This window comes from Streptopelia decaocto (genome assembly GCF_964273445.1).
Source record: "Streptopelia decaocto genome assembly, chromosome: 2".
In the NCBI taxonomy this organism is placed as follows: Eukaryota; Metazoa; Chordata; class Aves; order Columbiformes; family Columbidae; genus Streptopelia; species Streptopelia decaocto.
In genome coordinates, this window is record NC_138655.1 from 96,419,163 (window position 1) to 96,445,263 (window position 26,101).

Below are 26,101 nucleotides of genomic sequence, written 5' to 3' on the forward strand. Positions count from 1 at the left end.
TAACGCAATATTCAGTGGGGCTTAGTGCAATAAAAGATGTAGGCATATCTTTATTAAGAAACATTATGGCTGACAAAGCTGAGAGAAATCATCACAGAACTAACACCCAGAATCAATGGGAGGAAACTGAGCATTATTTACCTAGACAACAAGAAAGCTTTTGAGGCAGCATCATACAAAAATCTGATTTATATGAGAGGATTACTACCATTTACTCAAAAGCATAATGTTTTCATTCTCAACTGGAAAGTCATTTACTTGATTACCAAAAAAAAAAAAAAAAAGCCCTCTCCTGCAAAACTTGCGCAGGAGAAAGGCATTTCAAATGATTGGTCTGAGGACCAGCTTATTGTAGCTCAGGTGAAAACACATGTGATAACAAAAATGGGAAGGAAGATGATTTGATCTCCAACACATGCAAGGGATGTTAACAAAAGTTTAAGAAACGGTGCATATATAAAACCAAGTCAAATAAGGCATATATAGGCACTAATAGGGAGGACCAGTAGGTGAGCTTGATACTGCGGACGAAACCACGAGTCCAGAACAGACCTGTAAAAACATCACACTAGTGAAACATAGGTGAGGCAGGCAGGACACTAACATCCTGACATGGCACTTAAAAATAATGAAAAACTGTGTATTCTGCTAGACATGGGGTATGAATCAAGTAGGAGTTTTGTTCAGGAAGTTTCACAGACCAAAACTCTTCTCTTTGTGGATGCTAAGTAACCCCACAACCACCCCCAGTGGGCTACCCAGGTGGCAGAACAGAGAGCATGACCCCAAAGCTGCCGCAGGCAGCACTTTTGTTGAATATAAAATTATATCAGGCAATTGAAATCAGTGCCACTACAGTGGAGACTTGGTCACTGGGTCCCTACACACTGGCTAGGCTACAGCTGGAGGCAGTGTCCTTCTAAATCGCCCTGGCACAAGCCAGTGGTGTGACAGACCTGTCACCTCATTGTTTTATTGTGTCTGTTTCGCTTGCTTTCACCTTGTTTCCTGTGTTTTATATTCATGAGCATGTACAGCTTCTGCAGTAAAGAATATAAATACATACACATATGTATATATGGTTTGGTTTGTATTAGAGATCAAAGATTTGGTTTCACCAGAAAGAAAGGGCCAAGTAACAAGGAAATTACATCTAACCCATCCTGTATTACCTGTTCCCTTTAATCTGGAGGCTATTCCAGAGATGGAAAAGGTGCATTACCAGGATGAGTCTGTCATCCTAGGTACTCAGCAGCTAGTAAAACCTCAGTCTTTAGAAGAAAAAGGTTAGGGTCTATTATTATCCCAGAGGTCCTGTTAAATCAGATGCAGCCAATGGTTTCCCTCTACCTTTAAGGTTCCTCTTCATATGCAGGGAGCATTTATTACTAGCATCATCTTCATAATCTTGGGATGGAAGCTCATCTGGGCCTGGTGTCTTCCTAATCTTCATTAACTCTAATTTCATTATCACCTGTCCTAGAGTGACCCTGAGATCACTCACTACTTCTGTCTTCCTCCTCTGGGAAATAAATCTCTGTTTCTGTCCTCAGCTACTGAAACGCTTAGTGAGCCCTGCGGCAAATAATTAATATTAGCAGTATCCCCTTCATCTCTCACCAATCTGCATGCCCCACCCCATCTTAAAAGCTCTGCTGACTCCTTGACTCATCTTTCTGTTCCTGGTATTTATGTTTTTAAAAGCTTCTAGAATATTTGTCTGGACTCAGTAGTCTTATTTCGTCCCTCGTGTGAGGTTTTCTCACCTTTTTTTAAAAAAAAAATCATCTATTAACCTTCCTGTTCCTCACCTTCCCTCTTGTATTTGATGTTCAGCAGCTCTCAGATGTCTTTTGCATGACATAAGAACCAATTTTTCCAGTTAATTATTCAACTTCTTCTGCCTTTCCCTTCCCCCCAAACAAGAGCAGTATAAAGGTGCGTTAAGGATGACAGAACATCGCTGGATTAAAGAAACAGACTGAATTAAAGGTCTTCCCACAAAAGAGAGGTCTCGACCAAAAAGCTCAGAGGCCCCCTCTAACTGCAGGGAAAAGTTTTGTAAAAAGCAGGCGCCCCAGCTCCCTTCCCTGGCAGTGGAAGGGGACACGTTGTCATCTAACAAGGTGGCAGGGCAATAACATTTTATTTCCGTCCTGCACCTAAGTAATGGGGCTGTTTGGCACCAAACAGAAACAAATGGGGGCGGATGGGGGGGTAAGAATGACCAAGAGGGGACAGAACAGGAAAGAAACCTTTTCTTCGGCTCTGTGTCTTCGACAAACATCTGAGGTAATAAACAGGGAGTTTTATGAGCTAATTGCATTTTAATCAATTTGAGCTCTTAACTGCATTGGAGAGGCTGCTAACTTATAATAGATTCATGCACGGTTTTACACTGCAACCCCACCGTTAGCAGCTTTATGATAACAAAGCCTCTGCCGCCACCATCACCATGGACTATTGCTCCTGAGGAGCGCGCGGGCGAGAAAAACTCCCCTGAACAAAAGCGAAGAGGAAGAGCAGGATCCTTTGCATAAACAAGGGGAAAATGGAGCGATTGTGCTGCACGACATGAGGTGAGAGTGGAAGTTCAGTGGCTGGCAGCAACCCGCGGCCACTGATCTTTGGAGAAAGAAATCCTGGCACAACAAACGAATTTGGGGGAGTCCAATAAAAAATGTAGAAGTGAAGGCAGAAAACTCTCTCCTCCCGGTTGTGTACATGTGTCCACACAACCAGCATATGTTAAGCCTTTAAATGAACATTTGGCCATGAAACAGTAGCTATGGCAATAGGCAGGAACGAATTTATGTACCGTACGTACATATCACATAGAAAAGCTCTCTGTTTCTGAACTGGACTGGCAGCTGCTTGAAATTTTCCCCTTCGCTTTCCCTAAGGTCTCAGGTGTGGGATTCATGAGCCAGTGTCTCAGCTAGAACAGGTGTCTATCGCTGTGTAAATAGCAATTAGGCCCAAATTTCAGACTTTTTTCAAATCCCTATCTGAGGAAAAGCCCAGGAATAAATAGTTGCTGTAACGGCCAGGGGTATTGTGTAGCATTATAGCCTCCAGCTGGGCTATTACGTACTATAGACGGGTGAAGAATACAAGCACCTGACAGATGTGTTCTGTTAGCTTCATTAGAAAAGAAACAAAGAAACTCCTCAATTAATAGCAGTGGAGCCAAAGGGAAGGGGGGTGCGGGAGGGAGGAATCATAGCCTGTTATTTAAACAGAGTCAGGGAGCCTTTCACTGATGGCTTAATATGATTCATTAATAAAAACAGCTTTTTGAATGCCTAGTTTAAGTCAAAAGAAATCACTAGTGTGATTTTTTTGTTGGTGGTGGTGGTGGGTATTTTCTCCCTGCAAAAGAAGGGCAAAATGACAAACTGGAGTTGCTGAATTTGTTTTGTGCGAGACTGGTGCTTCTCAAAGCTTCCTTTCCACAGGGTGTTTGTCCCTTGGGATGGTGGCACAGTCCTTGGGAATCAACGGGGTAACATTGAGACTTTGGGTGAGAGAGATTTGCACTGGTAATACAGAAACTTTTCACATTTCAACTAGGAAGACTTAATGATTTTAAAGTGTCGAAGTGGAGCTCTTCAGAATAATAGAAATCAGATGCATCTAGAAAGTCACACCTTTCCATCACAACGCACTATTCCTGTTTTGAGGGTCACTTGTTAGTGAAGCCAAGTTGATTGTAGTTCTGTGTGCTACATATTTAAAAACAATGGACTTCATGTCTCCTCATTTAACACAGTTTTAATCATAACAAATGTGTGTACAAACTATATGATACTGCAGCTGCTTCTTATGCCCAGGCATGTGACAGGTAGAGGATCCTGCAGCTAGCTACAGAAACCACATCTCTTCTTCTCCTAAAAATAAGATGAAGCCATCACCACCTTTTCATAACAGACAGCAAAACTCAATTGCAATGTGATTCTTAATCTGCAGTGCTTACTGCTGTCACTGGCAGTGGCAGTAAGAACTATCTTCCCAATACACATTCAAAAGAGAGGAAGGTGTTTCAAGTATTCACAGGTTCAGGGAGCTCCCAACATGAAACCACCTGTACTGGAGGATTTTAAAAATGAAAAAACTGCTGCAGCAACTCCATGGGGTGGTGTAAGGTAAGTGGGAGGGAAAGGATAATTCAACATCTGAGAGCACAGAAGGAGCCCTATGATGAAGGTAGCCATCATTCACATCTTGACCTGCCAAACGAACTCATGCCAAGAGAAGAGCCTGCAAGATTTACCAACCTCCTCCTGGGCAACAGGATGCTGATGGTGCAGCAGTCACCAGATCCATGTGGCCCAAGTGTGGTGATGTCAAAGTCATTTCACTGGGCTGGAGGGTTGGTTTGATAATACATGTTACAGAAAGATTAAGGAGACCAACAATACATATCAATGCCTCTCACATATTTCCCTGAAAGTTGTTTTCCACAGTGCATTAAATAATGTTTTGTCAAAGTCCGCCTCTGAATATACCAAACGATGGGTCTTTCATCACTTCCCAAGGGCCAGACATCCATGACCAAATAGATGTTGCTGACAAGAAGGTTTCTTTTATATATACAGCCTAATTTGTCGTATTCTTAATTTTATCCCATTACTCTTAGTTAAACCCAACTCCTATTGTCCTAAATAATTCACCTCCCCCAGGAATTTGCTCCCTCCATGTATTTGTAGGCTATTCTTTTGTCCCGCTGTAGTCTTCACTTAGTGAAGCTATCTATATTTAATTATTTTAATCTCTCTTCATAAATTAGTCCCTCTAGCCAGCCAGGGGAAGGGACTATTTGAGACATTATTCAGTGGTGAGCTAGGATGCTCTATTAAATTCTGGGGATATCTAGAGCATGGAAAATGCCTAGGGGAAGCCTAAACATTCATATTATTTTTTTTTTCCCCAAGTGTTTGAACTGCCATAGACAAAGTGATATTTCTGAAGGAGAAAAATGTAACTGAAGATCTCTGTTTCATTCTCCCTTTTCCGCTCCACTGTTGTAAATGTCTGCTTTGTCCTCAGTTAATAACCTCCATCACCAGCTGGCCAGCTCTTGCTTACAAGCTTTGCCTTCCTTTACATCCTAACCTAGGATGTTTCATAACTGTGTGAAAAGCAGAAAATCAGACAGTCAATATAAAATAGGTTAAACTATATTTGATGATAAACAAATGCACTGCTGCTAAGCATACTGTGGCTTTTTGTATCAGACCTGAAGGAGCTGTTTATTTGTGATAGTTTGTATATTTGTGACAAATTTATTGCTTTTCTAATGTACATAAATTCCTGATGAATTAGATAGCACCGCTATCTTATTTTTCCTACTCTATTGACAGAATCAGACAGTAGCTGTACTCTTGCCTTTCCCACCCAAAATTAATGACTTGGAAGATTCAGACTTACCAGTTAGATGCAAACTAATGACTGGTTTATTTGAATTGCTGGTTTTCTTCCTAAGGCCAGTTTGTATGACAGAGCTGATAGCAAAGTCTCCACTTAGGAGAACACTGTATAATTCTGCCTGGCTTACATTTATTTGCCACAAATCACTCTCTGTTCAATCAGACTCTACACTGGAAGAAGATGAAGTGACTTATACCAGAAAGTAAGGATGGCTTGGGTTTTGAACCGAGATTTTTTTTAAAAACAGAGTTGGTGGTGGTGATGTGGTGCTTCATGGCACTTTTCTGCTGTAACTTAAACACTCCTTTATCAGCAAATAGAATTTTATACTAAAACTTACATCCTACCACAATATTAAGGTAACCACTAGTATTTTTTAAAGCAATCATAATAGTATTTGACTTTTGTGTTGAAAAGGGATTTTCAATTGCTTTAAATACATCCAAAGACTTGGAATGACTGGGCCTGTGCACTGGAATAATTTAAATATCTAAAGGAGAAATGCAGAATACAGCACATGAACCAGTGCCCATAATTGGCTCTGATACTTCAACAATTTATTTATTTTTCTCTACAGCTGACTTAATACCATAAAATTAATTCAGTACTTGCCAAAATGCCTATTACAAAAAAAGTCAAACAATTCATATTTGAGTCATACAAACCTGAAAAACGTTAGAGACCAATAAACAGACCTGCATGTTAATGCAAACCAACTCAATCTTTAACCCACTGGCTATTATTTTTTCTCTTTGCATGGTGGCAACACAAAGGGTCACTTCTGGTTATGAAGCATGGCACCCCAAATAATCCTTAACTCAGAGTTTTTACACTAAGGACAGTAATTGGATTAGAAGGAAGCTAGAGATGTGCGCGTTCATGGACAGGAAAAAAAAAAATAATAATGGCATGTACAAGTGCCTTCTTTCTCTCAAGTATTCCTTCTCTTCCACCATGAAGCCAGAGAGATGGCTTCATGCGGCTGGTGGTAGCTGTTTTCAGAGTCAGGAGATGTCAACAAAGAAGACTTCATCCACAGATTGCAAGAGCCTCAGTTCCTTCCCTCTGGAGCCTTGTGGCCAAGCTTCTGACCTGATATCCCCCCATGTCCAACAGCTTTGTTCCAAAAGAAGCAAATAGTGCAGGTTTACTTCTCTTGCTATGTTTATGGGTCAACTTGAGTGTAAAATGTTAATATATACAGGCTAGAAAGTCTATTTTAATCCTTGGGCTTGTTGTATTTTCTTCTTTCATCACACTGCATTGCAAATTATTCTAGTTCTATTTCTCTAGTGTATTAAACGAGCACATTGCCAAGTCTCAGCTCTCCATTCAGGTTCTGGCATCAAAGCCTTAGGCCAATTTTATTTCATTTGTATTTGCTGTCAGAGCAATGTCTTTATTCTAAAATGCCCTTCTCATATCAACTTCTCAGGTGGCTTGACAGAACTAGAAAATGTGAGGAAGAAAACCCTCCCCCATGCCACAGTCTACAGTATCGCCTCTCTCTGAGGGGGGAAATGTACAACACACATTGAGAAAATGGAGTTCAGGATGCCATTCGGCAATGAAGGGGATTTTTTCTAATCTTAGGTAGGTACTTTGCCTGTTCATATAGCTTTTCCATTTTATTTATATGTATGCTTATATATAGGCATATGTATGTATGTATATGAAAAGCACACACACTTTTAAAAAATACTCATGCTGCTGTTGCTCTAGGCTATTTTTCCTTCAATTGCAAGTGGCACATTTACTCAATTACAAACAAAATTTTAGTAAAGCAGAGTGAAAATCTATCACATCCAGTTATTATGACAATGCAGTGCCGTGTAGTTGAGGGTTAGACTGGGACCAGCCACGTTTTGCTTGTGGCCATCATGGATTGTGATGGAGGGTTTTTTTATGCATGCATAGAAAAGTGATTTAAACTGGATGACAGGAAGCCCAGATCATTTTGTCATGTTAAAGACTGTCAAGAACCCACCTCAAGATGGATGTTTGATGTCAAATATAATGCCAGAATTAGGCAAGGTAAGGATGGCTGTAAACTTCTTAACATCTGAAGCATCACAAGACAAGGGGACACAAAAGCAAAGTTTATCTTCTGGCATTGCACGTTACTTGATAATAATAGTCTTTCATTTAATATTCCCTGTTGTGTCCAGCAAAGGACACTTTGCAATCTAGCAATTTTTATTTGCCTAGCACGAATGTGTCCTATCTGTAAAATCACATGCATTTCAACATAAATAATCAAACATCAAAAATCCACTTGCATACATACACCTCTATCTGCAGCATCCGTGCATTGGTGACACTAAAGACACTGAAATCTCTGGGTCGGGTACTTCTGCAAAGATGTTTTTGAGCAGCGCTGCCACCTGTGCTGCAACATGAACAGTGCAGTATCGCATCCCCCTCACACTCTGTTTTCCAAAGTAATGATTCTCACCCCTTTAAAAATTACAGAGATTTGGGTTGCACAAAATACAGACACCTTCCCAAGCACAAACACATATTTTGAGGGCTACTCCCTATTAAGTGCTTTGGTTTGGGATAGTTTAATCTGTGCCCTCACTGGTTTAAGGCAGAACAATGGGTTTCTCAACTGTGGAATGTGCATATTAAAAGCAGGGAGCAGATGAGACCTCTGTACCAAAGCAATGAATTTCACCAGGGCATTCAAAATAAATCTAATTTACAGAAATCAGCACTACATTTAGGATCCCACAAAATGTTGTACCTTAGGAACGGAGTATTTCACAAAGTAGTTGAACAATGCCAATAATTCAGCATCAACAGCCAGGAAAAAGAAACTTCACAGTATTGCTAAGCAAACGCAGCTGATTGCTCCCTTGCAAGCAGAGTTGATTCAAACTCCTCAAAAATTGTAACAGCTTCCAGTAACGTTTCCCTTTGACAGCTCTGGGACAAACTTTTTCATCCATTCACTGTTTTCTCTAAAAATTTATGTCAAAATTAGGGGTGAGTAAAGCCTGCTTCTTTCTGTGCTTTCTTTTGCTTTTCCTCACAGCTCTGTTTTATTCTTCACTAGAAAAACAAGTCAAGGTGAAAGAAGAAGCAATAACAACAGAAAACAATACTATCAAAGCAGGTCACAGTAAAATTAAAATGTAAAAATTTGAAACCAACAGTGATATTTTTTTTCGCATTTTGCCACAGATCTATTTTGCCACAGGTGGGGGAAGAGCAGAAACCTCTCTACAGTCTACCTAGATACTGCTGTCTGGATGCATATTTCTATTTCAGATACTATAACGACAGATGTGAGAGAAGAGAGATTTTTAAGGCAACTGGATGGGTAGAATTATGGTAGCGACTCAAATTTTCTTTCTTTGAGTGTGCAGATACGGAAATGTAGCATGCATTTATATTATCAACTCTTTATATATTATTAATACAATAGTGTGTTTTGGTTTGCTGCAAATTACAGAACACTTAAAATACTAATTAAAAAAAACCCTTTCCCTTCCTGCTTGCCTTTCTCTTTCTCTCTGACTTATTGTCTGTACAATAACTCCTCCTTCCTGTGATCTTTAGAAGAATATGCTTTCAGAGCTAGGGAGCCTGAGACAATGCACTGAAGGGCCATTCCTGCAGCTACTTCTACCAGGGTCATACAGGGGGTGATAGTGACATTTTTCTGTTTCTTTTCTGGCCTTTATGCTTTTCTGTGTGTGGTATTTAAGGCAGTATACTCATGGTGAAATCTAGAAACCACAAGTTTGTTTATGTCTATAGGAAAAAAATACCCTATGGACATTTCTTCACATACACAATACAGGAGGCAGAAGTCATGACTTCAGATGAATTCAGTATCACTATTTTACTCATGCCAGATCAAAAGTTTGAGAAACATTAAGTAATGGGATTTTATTGTCGTTATGGTACAAATCAACAACCATATTAAGCCTAAAATCAGTTTGCCACAGAGCAAACTCCCCATCTCCCAAGCGTCCTGGTATGTACAAATTAAACATACCCAGATCCAAGGTTCTGAATCAAAACTAAGGTGCTTGGAAGTTAAACCAAATGAAATCTTGTTTCACTAATTCAAGTCCACTATAGAACTGTCTCCGATAATGTCTACATTTTAGTTAAGACTACTTTTGACATTTCTATAAGTAGTAAACAAGGCAACAGAAGCAGTCTCCTCACCTACTTTATGAGAAGGAACAGTTTGAGGGGAAGTGAGTAGTCATAATTTGGACACGAAATTGCCCAAAGGCAGATTTTTTGGCAGGCAGATCATTGGTCTTACAAAATGCCCAGACAACATCCAAACACTCCTGAGAAATACCTCCCAAAACATTTGTTCTGCGCTAGTTCTGCATATCTGAGTCCTCCTATTACAAGACGAAAAAAGACTTCTTGTGGGACTCGGTGGCAAAGCAAGATACCATAGGGATTTATGAGCAATGGGGAAAGGAAATTGGTGTGAGGACGGTGCCTGGTCAAGGGATAAGGCTTGGAGGGTTACTGGGCCACGGGTGTAGACTGACGGGGAAAGGAAGAGGTGGGCACAGAAGGAAACATCTGGGAGATTCTCAACTAGGAGACAGCTTGAGACAGGTGTGGCCCAGAAGTGCTGTGTTTCTGAAGATGACAGGAGCAAGAACAGAAGCAAGGTGCACCAAAGGTGTAGATGATCCCAGGGAAAGTCTAGGGACAACTATAGCTCAGCATGGAGCTTATATTAATACCACAGTCACAAGGTTTGTTTCTCTTGAGAAGTGTGTGCACCATACTACACAAACCTGGTCAACCAACATGACCCTCTGTAGAACAGCCCGGCCAGCACTGCTCCCATGGGGCACTCACCAGCCTCACTAGGGTTTGGAAAGGCAGAAGTCTCAGATAATGCTGGTGTTGCTTACCCTGATGCTCCTGCCCGGAAAAGAAGAGGCAGAACAAATACTGGTGAGTTTATCAGAAACAAGAGATGATTTATTGAGAAAGTGCCCAACAATTACTTCTTTGAACGAAGTTGGCACCTTGCCTCTTTAACAGTGCTGCTTACCATCCACTCCAAAATTAGATAAGCAAATCCCTCCTGGCCTTTTCCTACCAGGAAGGGTGTCAGTCTACTCCACCCATGAACCCCAAGTACTTGATATAAAGTGACAATTGATAGTCAATAGTATTGGCAGACCTACTTATTGAAGCTAATTGCACAACAGGCAACATCCTGTTTCAGTCCATCATTGTGTAATTCAATGCTATATTATTAGAAATATGAGGAAAGTTTCCATAGGAAGAGAGATTGAAAAGAATGGGATTTCTACTTTAGAGAAGTAACAAAAACAGGCCCTCACTAGCTTGCATGACACACACACACAAAATCTGCTTTTGCACTATCTACTGTTTCTCATAATGAAAGAACAAGAGATAGCTAAAAAAAAAATTGAAAGGCATTCAATTGAAAACCGATAAAAGGATTTATTTCTTTGTATACAACATGCAAGTAACTTCTGGAGCTGTCAACAGATATCACTGAAGAAAAAATCAGTAGGATTAGAAGTTTATCTGGATATTAAGAATACATATATATATATATAGTTACAAAAGTAACTTGCCAAACTGTGGTTTTTTCTCCTGCAGTTAGTAAACCAATTATAAAATTCCTGGAGTATTTTGAGGTAGTCAGTCTGAAGATTTCAAGGGATCCATTGAAAATCACTGCAAAATCACATTTCTATCCCCATTGCTGTCTCATGATTCCACCTTACTGACAGTGTGAGTCAAATAAGTAGCTGATAAACAAAGCAGGCTGGGAAAACAATTTGTTGACAAATACTGTAATGTTAAATCTTTATTCTTGCAGCTCACTAGCACAGCAACCACTTGGAGCAATAAAAAACTCAAGTCTATGTCCTCTTTGTTTTCCCATCATGAACAGGTTATTTTATTTTTTTTGAAATATACTTACCTAATGAACATATAACTCCTCAGACACCTCAAGTCACTTATTACTGTAGCTTTGCTCTAGGTACAAAGTACTACTTGGACCCTCTAAAATCGGGGCCAGGCACAAATGATCTTGATGTCCTGTCTCATCTGGGTTACCTAAAAGTGTGGCCAGACAGTCTACTCCCAGATTTTAATCTGAGTTTTCTGAGATGTAGTTCATCCTAGTGCATAAACAGCAGATATTTCCTGTACATGGAAAAAGTGATTGGAATAAAGCTCAACAGAGAAGTGTGAAGGTCCCAGTCTGCCTTGTTGCCACTAGAAAGCAGAAGTGAATCTGAATACATTCGGTATTAGGATTATACAGGCTTCTAACTCCAGTGCTCCCTTAGTTTAGGATGTCCCTGCAGAGTTCAACTTGTCTTTCTAATAAGATGCTTGCCTGATGGGTCCTACAGTTTCACCTTTGTAAATCCATGCCAAATTTATGTTCCAGCTTTGAACTGACTTGTTCCTAAACTCACTTGTTCCTAAACTTCTAAACTACTGCTTGTCTAACTGATTTAAATTCAAAGACAACAGGATGTATGTTCTGCAATCTGCATCTCACTTTGGGCTCATGCTTCCAAAATACAACAACATTGAGATATGAGTTTAAAACGGAGGAGCTCATTTTACATGCCTAAGCCTGTGAAATACCTTTGCTAATCTGCACCATACTTTCCATCAAACAGTTCTACCAGATTTGTCAAAAAAACAGATATATGAATTTTAGGTAGAAAGGAGATTTTTTCACAAAACTGAACATAAGGGATATCAAAATAAGACTTGATTGTAAAAAGACATTCATTCAACTGCAACTGCTTTATAATGCAGAGTATTAGATTAACGCTTTATGAGCACACTTTCTGCAAGTTAATGTAAATGCTGTAACAAACTGGAGTTCAGAGATAGAGACTGTTCACAGGTTTGGCTTGGACCCCATCCACAGAGACTTTACTAATCAGCACGTAAAGTTTAGTCTAACTTTTGCCAGTCAGTTCAAGGTAGAGAAGCTTCCTGAAACTCAACAGAAGTGCCTTTCGTGCTTAGAGACATCTAGCAGCTCTCTCAAAGCCCTGCAAGACACATACTCGCTTCATAAGGCGATAGCGGAGACGTTTCAGTCCCATGCTTCAACCTCCATCCCAGCCACGCCAGCCAGAGCTCACCATATTCCCACCCCGCATCCTTTTATTTTTGCATAGCCTGGCACACACAAGAAGAACAGCTGAATCAGGGACAAGCAGAGAATTGTTTTTTAGCAACATTACAAATGTTAACCTAAACAAACCAATGAACAAAAAGCCGGCACAGCAGTAATAGTGATGAAGCCACAGCACTTTATCATAATCCCATCTAGCAAGACAGGGAATTTTTGTGAATCTGTTTCAAGCTCAGAAACTGTACTGCTCAGCGCTTTGACACTGTACTGGCCAAACACATTTTATTTTATTGGGGAAAGGTTCTTTTATTTGAAAGCACTTATTGGATCCAGTTCTGCATCCTCCCATACAGACTTGCTGGCTCATTCAAATGGGGACATGTGGCTGTGTCCACATGGATACAGTGCACTGGGAGAAAGCACCAAGTATATGGGCAGAAGTCCTTGATGCAATTTTCAAGGATATTTATGTGCCAGGATATTACGAACCTTTTTTAAGGAATGTATTCACTTAGACCCCTTAGAGGTCTGGTACAGAGACATCAATTTATATCCCGTAACAGAGTAGCCGTGGAGACAAGTATTGGGTCTCCACAAGTGACCAGTATGAATTGTCTCAATTACAAGGCAAAGCAATTCATAGTAGATGGTTATGAAATAACTTCCTCACTTGAAAAATGTCTTCTGAAGCTAGATTGTGGGTCTCTGAGTTACACCATGGATCATTAGGTTCACATCACTGATAGATTCAATAATCTCTAATATTGTGCAGTGTGCAGCTCTCCTTCCCTTTCAGGCATCCCATGGGTCACACACCTCTGTGAGCACCTCACAAGTCTCTGGCCCACAAAATTGTCTTTCTGCATCCCTACCAACTTCCACAGCCGACTTCAGTCCTTTCATATTGCAGATCTTTTTGTTCTTCATCTTGAGCTTTTTTTTTCCTCTTTTTTTTTTTTTTTCTTTAATTAGATAAACTGAATTTATCAAGTCACTCTAAAGTTCCTCACATCGTTCAGGAGCTTTGAATGACCTAAATATTTTTGCATCAGCTCAAATATTGTTAGCTGATTGGTGAAACCATTAAGTATCCACTCTGAAGACAAGAACATTAACCAACACTTTCCTGTGCATGAAGCACATACAAGAGTCAAAAGGCAACAAAACTGTGGTCAGTATCAAGACAAGTTTAGCAATGGCAGGCTTACCATCTACTTTCAATTATTTTCCAGTATCTACAGCTCCTGTAAACTGGTATCTAGTGATATTGTTGTATCGGCTACCTGTAACTGATGATTTATTTTACCTCTAATTAGAGTTATTTTACTGTTCATATTTCCTGAACTTGCAAATTCCTTTCATCCTCCAGTGGTTCAAACGAACTGAAAGTCTTCATCACGCGGGGAGACACCAGGACTGCAGGGTTTGGTCCAAAGGTTGGATGGAATTAACTCTACAAGAAAGCAGCATTAACTCTCGAGCAATCAGCATCAGCTCCTAAGAAATCACTCGATATCCTCCCGAGAGCATTGTGCCACCTCAAGGGTAAAGCCCTGAGGACAGAGCTGCTGCTGCCTGCCCACACTGGCAGCCTTCAGTGCGGCTAACAGCCTGCCACAGCAATGCTTGTGTGAGATAGCCAGAGCCTTTAAAATTGGATAAGAAAGAGTAGAAGGGAAACAATGTAAAATGTCACATCCAAACATGAGAACAAAACAAAGGGATTTTTTTTTTTTTTTTTTTTTTTTTTTACTTACAGTAGGAAAAAAGTACTTGCAGGACCTTCTTATCCCTTCCTCTGTCATTTTTTTTTTCCCTTCTCAGGTTTATTTCATGCAGGGAAATAATTTTCTCTCTGTTGACACCTATGCAACAACAGGCATGTCGGTATGAGCTGACTGAGTGGAAAAGAAAAAAATATTAACCCCCAGCGTTTCTGTGAACTGCTGCATTGCCATTACTGCCGTGATTTATTAGGGACTGTTACATATTTTAGTTTAAGCTTCTCAGTCACCCAAATGATTTCCTCCCAACAAATGAGAAATAGCAGTGAGCTCTGCAACTTCACAAGGAAAGAAGGCGAAGCCAAACACAAGCAAGGTTTCCTCCCCCAGCATCTGCCTCAAAAGTGAGAGTGACACAGCGGGGGGCAAACACCTGGAAATAGATGCTGAGAGATGCTGCGGAACGGTGGGGCACCCTGGGGCCACGAAGCGCTTCCACCTCCCCGCCTCGCCCCGCACACCGGCAGCCCCGGTTCTGCCCCAGGACCCCGGAGCCCCCTCTCCCCGCCACTGTGCTGCCCTGACCGCCCGCCGCTAACGGGGGGCAGACGGTGAGAGACGCGGGGTGGGGGCAGGAATGGCTGCAGAAATGCAGCATCAGCAGCGAGACGGGGCTGTCAGCCTCTAGAGCACTTCCCTGCGAGGGAGCAGATAAGAGGGAAAAGGTGAATGGGAACACTTGTCACAGCAGATGGCGGCTTTGATTTGAAGAAGAAAGCGAGGGGGAGGAGGGGGCGCATAAAACAGGGAAGGGGAGGCCGTCTCTACACGCCCGGTCTCCGCCGCTCCCCCCGCCGAGCCCCTCGGCGCCGCCCGAAATGCTGCAGCCCCCGGGCCTGGCAGGTCACCCTGCCCCTGCACCCGAAGAACTTGTTGACCTTCCCCGCAGACCTTCTAAGAGGCAGTGTGGGGTTCCAGCAAACCTGGCCCCACTATACATTTTATTAACGTTATGCTAATTAGCTGGAAAGCTACTCATTGATTTTCTTGAAAGGATTCAAAGATCAAATATCCATGAACAGGGCTGGCAAAATGTAATCTACTAATGGACTTAAGAGAAACATAAAGCTCCTAGAAAAATATTATTATTTGGAAGCTACTTAACTGTTCCTTATCTTTAAAATACTTTTACAGAATTTCCATATTCCACTGAGGTGGAGAAAATGTGGCTGTATTTTTAAAACATATTTGGCCAATAACTCCAGACAATGTTCTTCTCTTCTCTTCTCTTCTCTTCTCTTCTCTTCTCTTCTCTTCTCTTCTCTTCTCTTCTCTTCTCTTCTCTTCTCTTCTCTTCTCTTCTCTTCTCTTCTCTTCTCTTCTCTTCTCTTCTCTTCTCTTCTCTCCTCTCCTCTCCTCTCCTCTTCTCTCCTCTTCTCCTCTCCTCTCCTCTCCTCTCCTCTCCTCTCCTCTCCTCTCCTCTCCTCTCCTCTCCTCTCCTCTCCTCTCCTCTCCTCTCCTCTCCTCTCCTCTCCTCTCCTCTCCTCCTCTCCCCTCCCCTCCCCTCTCCTCTTCTCTCCCCTCCCCTCCCCTCCCGTCCTCTCCTCCTCTCCTCCTCTCCTCCTCTCCTCCTCCTCTTCTCCTTTCCCTTTCCCTTTCCTTTTTCCTTTCCCTTTCTCTTTCTCCTTCTCTTTCTCTTCCCCCTTCTCTTTCTCTTCCCCCTTCCCTCCTCCCCCTTCCTCCTTCACCCTTTCTGCTTCCCCCTATCCTCTTTCCCCTTCCTGACCTGGTATGAAGTGTGCAAATTCTCTGCCACAACCATAAGCCCACAGTGGCTGCTTCAAACAGGAGGCACCCCAAAGCACTCACCCCTTCTGCAGAGGGGTTCTTTTTCTGCTGACGTACCACAGCTGTGCCTCCATCAGCTGGAATAGCATTTTGTCCTTTTTGCGTCAGGGAAAGACTTGATGTCACAACTTTTTGTGCTGCAGCATGGCATCACCTCCCTATAAAATTCCTTCAAATTTTGCAAATTATATCTCATATGTGTAGGGTGGACTCCAGGGAGAGTGTCCATGCTGGGGGATTGAGGAAGGGTGTCCCACACCATCTAGGGTTAGCAACAGGCCACACAGGGATCTGCCTCTCTCCCAGCAGTACATCTCCACCTGATATAAACCACCATTGTGTCCAAGAGCCCTAGCCACAGGGAAGGCTCGCGTTGTGCCATACACTGTATAATCACGACACAAGAAAATGGTCTAAACTACAAAGAAATGAGGCTTAGTGGGAGAAAAAAAGACCCCAGGCAAATGCAGACAGGAAGGAAATAACAGAAAAATAGTAGTCAGCTGGACAAGCAGTCAAACCAGCACACCCATGAGCAGTTGTCCAGCCTTTTATACATACCATTATAAAGGATAGTTTCAAGGCATGTTGGACAGTGATAATAAGGCAAGTTTGGATTTGGCTGCAGGGGATGCATCTAGAGCACAAAAGGCAGCAGGAAAGAAAGCAGAGAGACAGTTGTTTGAACGTTTAACAAGGCAACAGGGAAGAAAACACAGAGGCACTTGTTTGAAAATTTAACAAACGAGCAATAGAGACCAGAAAATTGTCTGACTGGAGGTGGAAGTAGATATTTCTTAAGTATGCAAAACATGGTGTTGACCCTGTGATGTGCTAGATGGGGAATCAGGCACTGAAAAACAAGATATATAGGGAAGATGAGTAAGTGGAGGGAAGCCCTCAAGACAGACTGGTATGCTCAACACAACATGCCATAAAAATCTTCGATCACGATGGGCAAGTGATTTGATGTGTTGGGACATCTGGGCAGGTAGACAGCATGCCCCCAAAGTTTCAGAAGGTCACACAGCTCCAAAATAGAATTTTTAAATCAAGACTACCAAATTTGTTTCGCAGACAATTACACTGATACTACTGCATTGTTTTTCTCCTAGGTGTAAATTAGAACTAGCAGATCTGAATCAAGGCGTACTTTGTGCTGTGAGCAAAATCAAAGCTGGTATCAAGTGAGCAGAAATCATGAAATGCAAGTCTCCCTTGCAATTGTACTAGAAAGGGCACTGTGTAAGCTGACTCCTGGAGCTCTCTTCATGCTGTTTTCTCTCGGTGACTAAAGACCAAATGTGCACAGTTCACTAGTAAAAAGATGATTATTTTAACTGTCAGCAACAGCCTCAGCCTGTGCTGCCATTCTGTCTTACATACCACTATCAAGCAAAGCCATCCAGTTTGAAATTAGCTGCCAGTCCTTGGGATGTTGGGTGTGTCAGAACAAAACCAAGCAGGGCATCCTATGCTGGGTTGGTTATTCAGTGCTTCCCAGAAAAAAACAAATACACCCTCCACACAGCACAGTGAGAAAATATAACTTTAAGTCAAACCTTTAATACCTGGGTGATATAGTAAGGTGGATTTTCACATTACAATTCCTGACATGCAATCATTCTCAAAAAAATGGAATCTGTTCCCTGTGTGAATTTGTCTGAGTTTCCACGTTTGTTGTTTTATTGAAAAAATTCCTTTTAGCTAATGAATGGTTGCCATTAGATTTCATTGTTATCTAAACTGTGAGGTGTAGACATACTACTTATTTACCCCTGGAAGCACAATTGCTCTTTGTGGCCCAAGAAATGACAGTGGCTGCACCATCACACAGCTCCAGGGCAATGCATTGCTCGGGATGCCTCAGCAGAGAGAAGTCAATTTGGAAGACTAAAATTTCTGCAAGGCAGGGGCAAGTCAGACCCACTGGGTTCACGGTAACACAGTTGTCATCTTGTAATTTAACTAGTCTGCTTGTCCTCTCTTTCAGATACCATGCACTCTCAGTATTGTGTACTTAGGTTCCCAGAACAGTGCAACTCTTGGCCAACAGTAAACCTCCAACCTGAGCTTCCCACTTTGAGCCACCAGTTTCCTCCAAAAAAATTCCCTCCGAAAAGTCTCTACAGTCTTCCTCATTTCTATAACTAGGGCTAAAATTTGACACACTTCTACATCTTGGATATGATGTCCCCAGCAGGACTCAAATAGGTTTTGTTCACATCATCTTTGAGACAAACTTTAGAGAGAGTCTTCCACAACAGGGTTCATGCATCAGAGTACTCACTAGTACTCAGAGCTGCACTCACTAGATTGATGGTGAAGAGCTTCTGACATTTGAATAAAAAATTGCATGTATTCTGGATTATCAGAGGGTTATTTCATTACTTTTTCCACAGAAGGCTTGTGATACCCACAGAGAAACCATGACAGTGCTGGAAAAAAGCACCATCAAAATGCTCATGATGTTCAGCTCTGTGACTCCTGTTTCATGGGACTTCAGGTTTCTGCAGACATTTGGCTTTCTCAGGCTCAATCCAAACCTGGGGCTTGGAAGACAAGAGCTGACTGTATACAAAATCAAAATTATAATGGTGGCAGGAAATAATTGGGGGAGATGGCAAAAGTGATGCTTGCTATCTGGATGGAGGGAAGCCTTGCCCTTTTTGCCCGGCTAGAGAAGACCTCCTGGATTTCCAGATGCTTTTGAATGTTCCAGCGGCAGCAGGAGATACGAGTGTTTATTTCCCCTTCTCCTATCTGCTTGGTGAGGAGATTTCAACCTCTTGTCCTGTTGGACTGTGTCACCATTGTCTGTGCTTTTCTCATCTCCAGACTGGATCTCTGCCATGTGGTCTGCTCAGCACTATGTCTGAGGACCACTCAGAAACTTCAGCTAATTGCAATATGCAGCTGCCTGCTTACATATCCACATTTCAGACACAAACCATGGAGTGCAGATGGTACACAGGCTGCGCCAATTTTCAGTTCATTTCCAGGTGCAATTCAGGCCTTAGTTTCTAAATCTCCTTGTGATTTGAACCTGCCCGTCCCCCAGAGACTGCCTCTGCCTACAAACACTGGGTCCACCGTTGAGATGAGCCAAGGCATTTGAACCGTCAGTCCCTGGAGTGACACATTTGGAAATGGCTTTTTTCTCTCAGCAGAAAAAGCCCACAGCTCTTGAATTTGCTTCCTTGTGTGGTGAACCTTCAGGGCACATTGCAAAACTTGTCTCTTTTGTTAAGCTTTAATATATTGGAGTGGGCTAGGAAGGGAGGTTTTGATGAGGATACTTCTACTTTCATTGTTGTCATGGCAGTATAATTCAGAAGGGGGTATGAGTTTTGATTTGTTTTTATTTTTACTGTAGCTAATGCAATCTAAGATTGTGCTCAGCATAAATGAAATCAAATAAATAATTACAATTGCTTCAGGCCAGCTCTGTTTACTGGGGAGCCAGGGAAGGAAAGACAAGAGTAGAGTCTTGCTACACTGGAAAAAATTAAGTATGGCCAAATGAAAGGGAGTAAGACAGGTTACCTCTGTATGCTCAAGCCACAGGATGCCACCAGCTTGTTTCCTTGCAAGGGGGTTCTTGGGACCTGATGTGTCCTTCAGGCTCACGTTAACAGTTGACTGCAGTATGCAACTGTTGTTGGTCTAGAGAGAAAAGGACAGAGATACTGACCAAGACACAAGTCAAAAGAAAAAAACAAAACAAAACAAAAAACAAACAAACAAACAAAACACAAAACAAAAACCAAACAAAAAACAACCACAAAACAAACACCAAAGGAACATCAAACCACAACAACAAAGCGTGGAGCACAATAACAAACCACAAGAGCATTAGATCCCAAAGACCCTTTTGTCAAAGAATTATCCTACCTTTCTTGTTCTTCTGATTTTAGTGCCCCACCATGCTCCTTTTGTGTGGCTGTCTCTGCTCATTTTCTCAGGTTCTTTTCAGCTAGGTTGGTATGTGGCAGATTTGAAGTGAGCCGTCAAACTGAATAATGCTTCCAGAGAAGAAATGAAAATACCTAGAAAGAAGAGAAGCAGATTGCTGGAAATAACCAAGGGTCTCAGATGATGTAGCTGGTTCTGTCTAAAGGCACATGTATGTGCATATATACACATATAGGTAAATAGATCATGAGTGCAAAAAGCATGTCTTTGTGTGCATTCACAGCTTGGAAACACATCTACTCCTTTTATGGACAATTATATCCCTCCTAGCTAGAGATCTGTGCATATTTCTATTTAATAAACAAGCCACATGGTCATTTTTGAGTATGCAATGACAATTGTAGACCTTCAGGTTCTGTAGCCATGTGCGGCAGAGAAGACTTCTTGCCTGCAGCTCATGGGACAAAACCGTGGGCAAACACACCACAGAACTCAACCCAAGACCAAGTAAAGGAAAGTAACCCAGCTCCCCAAAGCATCTAACCAGGAAAGGACATGAGAAGTCAGCCCTCTTCAACTGTGCTTTCTTTACCTGTAGAAAAGCTTTGTTGAGGGATTTTTGCTCTCCAGTGGTGTAAAGGGGAATGAAAGCCACCTCAAACAGGCAGCAGAGGGTTTGGGTTTGTTGTTTTTTGTTGTTTGTTGGGTTGTTTTTTGTGGGGTTTTTTTTGTTTTGTTTTGTTTTGTTTTCTGGGATGGGGATTGGCACAGTGCTGGAAGAAACAGTTTTATACCATCTGCTTCCCAGTCTGGTTCAGAGGAGAGGCAAAGGACAAGAATGCCATGCACCACTCTTGGCAGCATGATTTACAGCAGACCAATTTAAACTCCTGCCAGTAAAGCATTTATACTGCTAGACCATCATGTGTTCTATTGTCATGTACATGACTATGCCTGTGATCACACAGATATAGTAAGGTAAAGGTATGTGGCCATAGGTTTACATGTTTGCATTCCAAGCATTTTTAGTTTTTGTGGGGATTGAGTAACACCATTTTACTATGATTATTTATGCATTGTTTTTTTCTCCTTGTTTCTCTTGTTGGCTTTTTTTAAATACTGAAACATTTCTCAATGGCATTAACTCCACAGTTCCTGCAACATGCACGTGGTCTTTGGCTAGCTGTGAAACCATACAGAGAAGCCTTAAAAGGACTTTAAAAATCACCCATCTGACTCTCAGTCTTGCTTAAAACTCTGCCTCATGATACATTTGTAGCCAAACCCCCATCCCAGACTTATTCCATTCCTTCCTTCAGAGAGACTTTCCCCACCATGACTGTAAGCCTATGGGAAACACATAGCAAGTAATCCTCCAGCTCACCTACACTATATAAACCAGACTGACATACATGTGTAGTGCACACATCAAGGTGAGCTATAAGTAAAACAATCTTACTGAGCACATAATCCTTTGCCACTGTCACAAAGTAGTCATCAATAATCTCGATGTCTTCAACAAGTTCCTCCTCAAACACAGCTTCAAAGTTAGTTTGCTCTACAAACTCCAGAAAGAGAAGTCTGTTTCTATAACTCCGCTTTTATAGGTGGAGTTCCCAGTTCTGTGGGGCCAATGCGATGTCACTAATTCAAATTCACTGATTTGTGAGCTGACGTCCCACAAGTCCAGACATCAACAGGACAAAAGGAAGCAAAAAAACCATTACAAGCTGGACTTGTTATGTCAAAAGTGGGAAATCAGCTCTATATTTTGTTATCAGAGCTCAATTTGTCCCTACAAGATTCTGTGAAGCTTTCAACAGCAAAACTCACCAGCAGGACAAAGACAGGAGGCGTTTCCTCCACTGAAGAGATCAGCGTCCACACAGCACTGAGGACTGCAGTTGGAAAAGGACATGTTCCTACCTGACAAAGTAATTTTGGGTGCTACCAGAGTCAACATCACGAGCAAAGCTTAGTTGGAGCGGCACATGATTAACACCAGCAGAAGACAAAGGCAAATCGCAAAGTCACATTGCATCTCACTAGCTGCCAGAAGAGCACAGGGCAGGTTAGGACAGAAGACTTCCCTGGGGGGTGGAGGACACTGTGTGCAGTTCAAGTAGCCTCCTGCAGCTTGACTTGTCAGAGCTGTACTCCTGCACCACAGACCATGATCACCACACTCAAGGCAGAACAAAAATGGACTTCCCCTGGTGAAAATATTATAGCCTTGGCAGGAGAGGACCATGTCTGGAGGTTGGTATGAGTCAATCATAAGGGGCTTTTGTGTGTCTGTGTGTGCAAGTGGGTGTGCACATTAACAGAGTATGCTGTCAGGGACTGATTTTCAATGATGCAAGTCCCCTATAACTGATAACACTCTAAATAACAGGTGAGTGACTCCTGGCAAGAAGGAGATTGTCTGACCTCATTGTTTGCCTTTTTTCTCCCCTCTTTGTTCTTCACAAATAAAGGTTTTTTAATAAACTGAAAGGTCCTCCGCTCCTGCCTGATGATAAAATGAAAGGAACCAGTGAGGTATGGTACAACGTGGCAGCAAAAAAAGAGAAGCTCATCAGAAAATAACAAAGGTGCAAGTTAAAGATAAGGCAGCTGTCAGAGATTAATCCTGCTGGCCTGATTGTTTTCTTTAATACCAAGGCCTGCAATAGCAAGCGATAAGTTTGCTGAGTAATTTGGTTTTTGGTGAGGAAATAAAATTCAGGTGGGCCTCATAATTGATTTCCTTTTCTTTAGTTTTCTAAACATTAAACAAAACACACACACCAAAAAAAAAAAAAAAAGAGGGAGAGAGAAAAAAATAAACAAACCACCACCCAACACCTTTGCTTTGACTACACTTTTCTTTTCTCAAATTTGCTCCAAGCTGGGTCTGTGGGAAGATGACTCGGAGGGCAAAAGCACCCTCTCCTTCTCCAGTATCTACCCAGGAATACTTTTCTTTCATCCTAAACACTAATTGCATTCCTTGAACAGGATTAATTCTCCCTGATGTTGGCTTCATTTTACTGTCTATAAGTGGTAAAAACGTGAGGTGGTGGAAAAAGCAAACTTAAAAGAAAGTCAGTGCTGCCTGTGGCCCATGGGTTACAGGAGTACCTGGCCATGGCATTTGTCACTGCCTGTGGAGGGAGCAGTGCAGAAAGACTGTGTGGTTCTCATGGAGCTGAAGAAAATAATTGTTGTCAAGCCATGGAGGCCAGCCAAGGGGTGGCCAGCTGGGACACACCCTCAGCTCACTGCAGCAACATGTTGGGGCTCCCATCTGGTCCCTGCCACTGGATGTGGAAGAGGGAAGAGTGGCAAGCAGGAGCAGTTATCTATCATGTTATACTGGTGAAAATCCACTACCCAAGCAAACATTTCATATTTGGGGTTGCACACAGCCAGCTGTGATGAGCTTGGGCTCTCCACAGGCAGCAGCTGTGGGAAGAAGCAAGAGGGAAAGAAGCTGAGGAAGGAAAACCTTTCCAAATCAGGGAGTCTGTAGCAAAGAGACAGAGTTGGTCTCAACTGAGAAGGTGATCCTGAGAGATAAAGATGGTGTGAGTGTGTGTGCACGTGTGTGTGTGTGTGTGCACGTGTACGTGTGGTGCGTGTGCACAGGAGGCAGCAGCAGCAGAGCCTTATTTATTGGGACAAAATGAACAGCCCCCAGGATGCTCATCCAGCAGCTAATTCCTCATCTTATCTATTATGTGAATGAGATGGGAAAACAGTTTCCTGTTTTCCACAGATACCGCTAACATGAAAGATACAGAATGAATTCCCTTGAAAGCCATGCAGTCAGATCCAGTCATAGGCTCATTTGTTTTGATGGAAGGAATTAATGCAGTCAGGGCTGCCCATTGATGGGAAACAAGTCTGTAAAGCTCTCTATAGAAGCAAACCTGCTGCCACCATCTCCAAAATGGATGAAAAGCTGGGCGGACACTTTATCCCCATTCAGTGATAGCACATGCACAAATACTTGCTTGTGTACCACACAAACACACACATTTAAACCCTGTCGTTTCCCTTATCAAAAACGGGTATTTCTAGTGCTATAATGCAGCACCAGTGCTACTGAAAAAGCCAATCTGTGTCACAAGGTTAGCCCCAGTAAAAGAATCTTTTGCCTCAAGGGAGTTTCTTAGGATCTTATACCAGGTGTAAGAGCAAGAAGTGATGGGTGTGCTGAGCCACAGGTTCCCAGCACCCTGAGTTTAGGGTCAGGCTTTGGAAAATGTCCTGTGTTAGGGAAAACAGAGGGGCTAGGCAAGATATATTAAAGCCAGGCTGTTGTGAAAGAAGGCCCTATATCTCTTTTGAAGCATAGACTCACAGGGAAATCTATTAAAAACAACAACAAAAACACCACACACACACACAAACTGTCTGTGTAAGTCCCCAGGCAAGTCAGTAGCCATGACATTGCTGCAGCTATGGATGTGCAGGTGTGTCACGGAGCAGAAAGTGCAGTATTGTGTTAACACTTTTCAGGCCACTTCTGCCTATGTTAGTTTTCACCTTTTTACTTTTCCCAGCAGAGGGAGCATTGGGGCTTGGATGAAAACGAAGGGAAGGAGGTACCAGTCTCGTGGCAGAGATCAGGCAAAACCTCACAAGCCTGGCAATAACCTCGTACATTGCAGTGTCCCCTTCCCTGAAAACAAGTGCCACAGCTGTGGCACCCACGCTGGTGCTGTCAGCGGCTTGGGGAGGTTCTGCAGCACAACCAGGGAGACTGAACCACCACCTGTGAGGTGAGAACAACAGCCTCCCAGGAGAGGGAAGAGGAGGACGGAGATTGTGAACACTGCAGATGCACTGCTGGGGATGGGCTGCCTGCCTGGAGTGGGCTCCTCTGGGGTTTCTGCTCCTGTTGCAGCTCTTGTTCACATCACAGGGCTTTACTGCCACAAAAAACATAGAATCATAGAATAGTTTGAGTTGGAAGGGACCTTCAAAGGTCATCTAGTCCAACCTCCTTGCCATGAGCAGGTACATCTTCAACTAGATCAGGTTCCTCAGAGCCCCATCCAGCCTAGCCTTTAATGCCTCCAGGGATGGGGTGTCTACCACCTCTCTGGGCACCTTGCTGGTGGCTGATGAATCCAGATGATGCCTGGTATCAGAGGCTGGGTGATAGTGGGTAAACAACCTACAAGAAAGGGGAGCAAGAAGGAGAAAAAAGGGAAGGGAAGGGAAGGGAAGGGAAGGGAAGGGAAGGGAAGGGAAGGGAAGGGAAGGGAAGGGAAGGGAAGGGAAGGGAAGGGAAGGGAAGGGAAGGGAAGGGAAGGGAAGGGAAAGCTGAAGACAGTTAAATGAAGAGAGACAACTCTGCTACTTTAGTTCATTAAAAAAAAGAGATGCTTTAGTTACACTGCAGCAAGGCACTAGTGTAGGAGAAATTAAAATAAATTCAGCCTACAGCCCTAATGAAGTAAATTCCAGAGTGGGCTGAGACCTTAACTGAAATAAATGAGGATCATTATCTTCACTCTGCTATTCTGCTCAGCACAGGGCAAGGAGTGTGGAGGTAGGAGGGGACAACCAGAGGTGTGACGGTGTGAAGTACAGCCCTGCCACCATGCTGCTGTCCCATGACGAGGAGACTCATGTGAAGGGCCAGTGATGGCACTTCGTGTGGTCCAGTCAGGAGAAGGGTTTCTGGATGTATTGGTGCGAAGCAGAGCCACACATCTGCCCAGTAAAGCAGTTCCCTGGGAACAAACCTCCCCCTTCATCCCACTAGCAGGGCACCGTCTCCTCAGTGTGGCCAGCAAGTGGTTTAAGCTGCTAGTTGCACCTGTGCCTGGTCCAGCCAGGCTCGCCTGGGAGGCCACCTCTCCCCACCACCCATCCATCTCCTCCTGACAGCAGCGCCTGGCCACTCTCCCACAGACCCATGATTTATGTGGCATGGAACTTACCACCACCAGAAACTAAAATGACCTCAAGATTCACCATCTTCAACATTAAACCTAGATACTTGCTGCCCATTCTCCTAACCTTGTCTTCTTCTGACACCTCCTTCAGC